At 31.1% G+C, this 6,996-nt stretch overlaps 1 pseudogene; it reads right to left on the bottom strand.

Annotated features, from left to right (window-relative positions):
* Nucleotides 1-5,362: 5,362 nt before the first annotated feature.
* On the bottom strand, nucleotides 5,363-6,415 carry LOC127717277 (uncharacterized; annotated as a pseudogene).
* Nucleotides 6,416-6,996: the final 581 nt, after the last annotated feature.

The raw sequence follows: 6,996 nt of genomic DNA, 5'->3' as shown, positions 1-6,996 counted from the left end.
TCCTGAGACAAGTGCATCTGTGTTGACTGTAATTTATCTGTACATTTATCGGTAAGAACAAAAGTTTTTCTGTAGATGATTTATCTTGATCTTGAAGAATAACTCCTATACGAGTTTTATAACAATCCATTGAGATTTACAAATTTATCATGTCAAAACAGTTTAATTCGGTAATATTTGATACAAAATAATAACCATATATAGAAATAAGAAAATGTGGTATGATTGTCAGTGAGACAACTTTTAACCACATATATACCACATGACGTAGAAGTTAATAACTATATGTGACTGTATGGTCTTTAACAATGAGCAAAACCCATACCACATAGTAAGCCACTATAAAAGGTCCCGAAATGAAAAATGTTAAAACAATTCAAACGAGAAACCTAACAATCTAAATGATGAAGACACCGACGACACTACAGACAACAGAATATAGGTTTGTTGTGTCTCACTGCCGCTACATTAAAGTCACAGGCTCGACACAAATCAAAAGACTTGTAAATTATTGTCAATAATGAGATACTTTAAATAAACTCACACTAAAGGTATAGGGAAATGGGGGGATCGGACTAAGCGACAAAGCATCAATTCTATAAAAAATGAATTCTCTGATTTTTTTTTATCGTGTATGATCATTTGAACATATACAAATATCAATATTTTACTTTTATAAATTACATTCTCTGATATACATCGCACTAATTGAAAAAACAAACTTTTTGGAATATCTGTTTCACGGGTGACGACGGATATGTTCCAGTTGTCGTAACCACAACCTTGTAATCTTTTCCTCAAACGTGAACTACCAAATTAAACCAAATCACTGGATTTGTACTTTCACGAATAACACGACGGGTGCCACACGTTGAGCAGAATCTGCTTACTCTTAAAGAGCACGCGAAAGAACATTTTACTTCATAAAATAATGTGGGACAATCAGAATTATTAAATTTTAAAAAGTGGGACAATCCGGAATAAACCTGTTATATTGACATTCTTAGTGCAAAGTAAACAATAGAAAAAAAGTTTCACTTTTCAATTTTTAACTCCCCAAAATTTTTAACTGTAATGATTTTGAAGACGTGTCTCATCTAAACGAAGTCTGAATGGTCTCCAACATACCAGTTTATTGTTTCCCTGTTTGACACATACCTAAATAAAAACCTCAACACATTTAATCCGAAAATTGTCAATACAATTTTATTTGTCGTAGTAAATTCCATTGAGGACAAAACAAATCCAAACCAGATTTGAATTATATGGATATTCAAATTATTTTAAAGAAATATGAAGAAAAATAATAATTATCTTGTTTGACTTTGAAACACGGAGTTAATACTTTAAATTACATTGTCCTAAATATATCATAAAATCTTCCTAGGAATGAGAAACCCATTCTTCATAGAAATGTATAAAATAGTTTACACTGGACATTAAAAAACCAACAATCAATAACTAAAATATATCCAAAGGATTATTATTATGCATGTACATGTATATAAATGCCAGGTACCATACAAATATATTGAATAATCAACAAAATATAGTGCTGTCAAAAAGAAACATTCTTATTAAGATATCAAAATGATTCACGTTTTTTTTTCGCAAAATGATTGGCAAACAATCCGCTTTCTGGAGCCTTTTTCAGTTTCCGTGCTATTGCTCCGTGTCGGTTAATTATTTCTAGCATAAAGTTAATAAATGGATCTATGTAACACACTATATAATATATATAGAAGTCACAGTAAACATTAAACGTATGCATGGCGGAAAAGGAATATACGAAAACAATAGGTACAATGTGCATGCAGCCTCGCAAATAATATTTAAAAAAATGACATTTAATTTATAAAACTTAGGACTTTAATTTTTGTATTTTTGATGGGATGTTGAAGTTTCTAGAATATAGAAAATACACAAGAAAACCTCTTAGTACACTATCAGAATGTGCTTGGTGTCCATTGTACTATAAATTGTTTAAGCATTTAGTGTATTCTTATTCGTTTGGACATCTGTGTCCCTGGATCTGAACAAGAAATTGCGTTATGCTTATCAATTTACATTTAAAATGATTTTTTAACAGAATGTTATATATATATATAATTCTTAAATTTGTGTTTTTCTTTGTGAAAACAAAATGGTCCTAAAGCTAAATGTCATCGCCAAATGTCTAGTGTCTCATTAGGCTGGATATTTGTCATATTTATTATTGTGCAATGTATATTATATAATTTGTATATAACTTTGTAGACAAGTATGTGACACTTTTAATAAAATAAATTATCTCTCTGTATAATACAAGGCGCTAAACACTTTAGATTATATACCACCTGCTGGTTCTTTTTACCTGGACACAGATTTTTTTACGTAACAAGTACGAATGTAAAATTATCGATATGGTATATTCAGTAGAATATACATGGTATCTCTGGACTGGGGTATTTAAGATATTTTGATCTGACAATGGATGTAAATTTATTTGTGTTTTGTGTTAAAAAAAAATGCACATTACCATCATATTTTCATAAAATCTTTAAAATGTGTTGACTTGGATCATTTATATATCAGCAGTGGGCAAATTTAGTATTTGAAAGAATTGTATTTAAAAATGTATTTAATCACGTGTCAATGAATAGTTATATTTCAAATAGAAAAAAAGCGTTTCGCATTTTGAGAATACTAATGCAGGAGTTCCGCAAGTCTCTGTATTGGGTCCCCTGCTATTCCTTATTCATGTAAATGACATAGCTGGTAATTTGATAGGTCTCACTCGATTATGTGTTGATGAAACATCACTTTCTTATTCAACTAATAGTCCTTACACAACACAGGAAATCTTAGATAGCGATTTAGAATAAATCTTAGCATGGTCTTAAGATTGGCTTATTGATTTTAACCCTTACAAGACAAATGATATGCTATTCTCCTGTAATTATTCCCCAGATGATATTAAAATAGAATTTCAAAATCAAGTAGTAGAATTTGTCTCCTGGCATAAACACTTAGGAATACTTTTGATTCCAATGATAAATTCCATACACATATAGAAAACGTTTTAAATTTTGCAAGCACAAGATTAAATTTCTTAAAAAAAATTGAAATATGTATTGACTAGAAATTATCTTACTTGTATAAACTTAACACTTAAACTGACCAATTATGGAATATGCATGTGAGTTATGCGATGGTTGTACTCAACAAGATCCCGACAATTTTGAACATGTTTAGTTAGAAGCAGGAATATTATAGTAACTGGGTTGCCCGTGTTTGCTAGTCGGGAAGTTATATATATATTCAGTGAAACAGACTGACATTTGCTAGTGGACAGAAGAAAGTCCAGAAAGCTCAATATGTTCTATTCTGTACCTAATGGGACTGCCTCTACGATTAAATGCCACTTTTTGGTCAAATATCTAGTTATAATTTGCGAAACAGTAATAATTATGTGATACACATGTACCCATTTATAAATAGATATTACCTGAGAATCCTTTTCTTCCATCTACCACTATTGAATGGAATAGCCTAAACACTGACATACGTACGTCCAGAAATATAAATATATTTAAACGAAAGATGTAGTCTAAATTGATACAAACACCGAATGTGGCGAAGCTTTGCATTTATATAGTGTACGCCAGAACTTCAAAGAGGCGCATAGTGGCTGCAACATGCCTCAGCGTGTCCATGACAGAGCTAGTGTACACGGGTTCCATAGATCGAAGCCCCACGGAAGCTCACGCGTTATCAAGAAAGTTATACCAATATCATCTTTTAAAAAATCATAAGTAGCAACATACTTCGGAGACGTATTTGTTTATTTCTTATCTTTACTGTATGCAATGTTTTGATTTAGAATCGAATGGTCAATGGTTTTAGCAACAAACAAAAAAATTCTAACCAGTTAATGTAAAAGATTTTTCCCTAGGTCAAGGTTTAGATATTTAATTTTAAACGGGAATCTCTGCACAAAAATTACAGATAAAAAGGACAACATTTCGTTCATTATTTTTAATTTTCCTTTTTTAGACTGTGATGTTCCGTTGGCACCATCTAACGGTGTAAAATTAATTACTTTCCAATTACTTGGCAAATGTAATTAATTACTTCAATTACTTTTGAAAGAAAAATTTAGATAAAATATTGAAAACATGCATTTATTATATTATGATATATACATAAGTATCATACATTGCTTTATAGTAATAACAATTAGAAAATAGAATGATGTTTCTGACATATATATAACACAGTGTTCAACTTATACTAGTATGTACATTTTTGTATTCTAACATATTACTTATTTTGGCATTCTACTATTACATTTCACCATCATCAATTTTTCAAATGTTCCATCAGCCAGTCTACACCTTTCGGGCCTAAATGTCTTTAAAGCAGTGCTAAATAAACGTTCGACTGGTGCAGACGTGGCTGGAATATTGGGCCGCTAACTTAGCTTAGCTAGACGTGGTAAACGTTGACAGTTACTATACCAGTACAAAAGGGGGTCTTTTGACATATCAATACAATTATCTGACAAGTATTCATCCATTTCTGAACTTGCAGAAATCCCTGAGGGGTTTCTTTTTCTTTCCAATGATGGGGCTCGCATGAAAATGAAAAGATCATCATCTTTTGCTCGCTTACATGGTGGAGAATTTTGATCACAAAGGGGGCTCAGATGATGTAGGGACTTGCCTAAGTTTGTCCTTAACAACAGCTAAACACTGATCAATCTGTTCAGTTTCACACCATCTGGTCTTAAATCTTGGGTCTAAGAAGCTAGCCAGCATATATGCATCATTCTCTACAAACTTAAACAACCTTTCTTCAACAGAAGATTTCAATGACCTGATCATTTTACAATTATAGTCAACTGATATAAGTTTTAACTGGTGCTTTTAGCCAAGTGTTTCAGGAATTGGCAGGCTAGCAGTTACTGTTTTTTCACCTTGGACAAGGACCGTAGCTTTATCAAAAGGTTCAAGTATAGAACATAATTCAGAAAGCAATTTTCTCTCATAGGATGAAAGCTTAGTTTTACAGATTATTTTGTCTAATTCTAACTTTGGCACATTCAAAACTGAGCGAATCATATGCAGTTGTGAGTTCCACCTTGTAGCATTAGCAGCTTGTAATCTGTTATAATCTTCTAGGATTTCTGAAGCTATAATAGATTTCCTAACAAAACTGACAATATTTGACGCCTTTGTTATCACAGTTTTAAGGTGGGGTAAACAATCTTTCAGGCCATCCTTTACAACCAATTGTAAGGTATGTGCAAAGCATCTTGAATGTTTGGGTAAGCAGTCAGATAAATGTAAATCAACAGACTGGTCATCTTCAATTTCTGTATCTAGATCCTCAATTTCATCTCAGAGCTCCCATGTTGTTCTACTTTTATATCATCAAAGCCAGGAATTGAAAATGCTTTAACCATATTACTTGCATTATCACTGACTATTGCATCAATTGTATAACCTTTCTCAAACGAAGTGACAACTTCTTTATATTCACTCCTGATGGATTCTGCCGAGTGTCTACCTTTAAATCGTTTACAACAAATCATGACAGACTTCATAGCCCAATCCAAAATAAAGTGGCCTGTAATTCCCAAAAATCCTCTCATTTGTCTACTTGACCAAAGATCAATTGTTAAACTTACACTTTCAGCTCCTTTAAAAGTGGTAACAAGGTTATTTCTAATTTCAACAGATTTTTCATGAAGAATTTTTTGTAGAAAAATGCTTTCTGCTAATTACTTGATACTTTGGGTCAGCTTTATCCATCAAGTTTTTGAACTCTTCACTTTCCACAATAGAAAGTGGTAAAAGATCCCCAGCTATGAACATTATCAGAGCATTTGTCATTTCTAACTGTTTTGGATCAGACGGTGAATATTTTACACTTTTTTCATGCAGTCTGTCAAAGTTGGTTGAATTTCTTTTTTTTTTTCAGAATGCAGGATGTAAACATCCCTGTGATTTCTCTGAAATTGATAAAAAGCCTTATTCAATATTTTGAAAATATTAAATTTTGTTTCAATTACCTATTGAAATTTTATATTTTAATGTAGTTCATTGAAAATGATACGAAAAGAGAGCCCTAATTTTAATATTTTGACTTAGTTTTAATCACAATTCATTGATTAAAATTTAAAATAAAAATTCTTTCCAAATCTAAATCTAAGATTTTAACTTATACATAAAATGAAAAAGACACACAATGAATTTATTAACTTTTCGATTCTTATATAGTATTACCTTCATATATGTGTTACAAAGTTGGATGTAACTTTATAACTTCCACTAATAAGTGTGCCACAATGCATACATTTTCCTTTGAAAGTATTTCCATTTTGAAAATCATCAGGAACAGTAAAATGTTCCAGTACACTCTTGGAGTTCATTTTGACATCTGATAAATATTTTTCATTCAACATTATATATAGTGAACAATTTTTGCAAGTGAGATTTTGTCATATTTTTATTCCCTTCAGAAGTTACATGTACCTATGGGTATATTTATCTCTCTAATAATCTGAACACCTGTTTAACATGCAAACATACCTGTTGTAAAAACAATCATTATATGGTTTATAATAAAATAAATAGCCATAGGTTATATTTATTGATTGACTATGTCCTTTAAAGTTGATTATGGTTAAATCAATGTCTAACAATATCTATCTGAATATACATGTAGGTAACAACCTTATAAAGGTATAAGACAGTGAATTACTAATAGTTTCTTTTAAACACAAACTATGGCATGTTTCTACAATCTTTTTGTTTTCGTCTTTTTTTATTTTTTGCTCATTCAATACAAAATAAAGATTCCCCATAGTTGTGTAATTACAGAAAGTATACTTTGTAGGTTTTGCTTTGTCAACTGCATTACTAAGGTCATGGCTTTTCATCAATTTTTGAGAAAACACAAAATTCAATCTTGCTGATCCAAAATTTCAAATGTAATTGAGTTGTGATTGAA

Source organism: Mytilus californianus, unplaced genomic scaffold (genome assembly GCF_021869535.1).
Source record: "Mytilus californianus isolate M0D057914Y unplaced genomic scaffold, xbMytCali1.0.p SCAF_97, whole genome shotgun sequence".
NCBI classification, from domain to species: Eukaryota; Metazoa; Mollusca; class Bivalvia; order Mytilida; family Mytilidae; genus Mytilus; species Mytilus californianus.
This window is presented reverse-complemented; position numbering and strand designations above follow the sequence as displayed.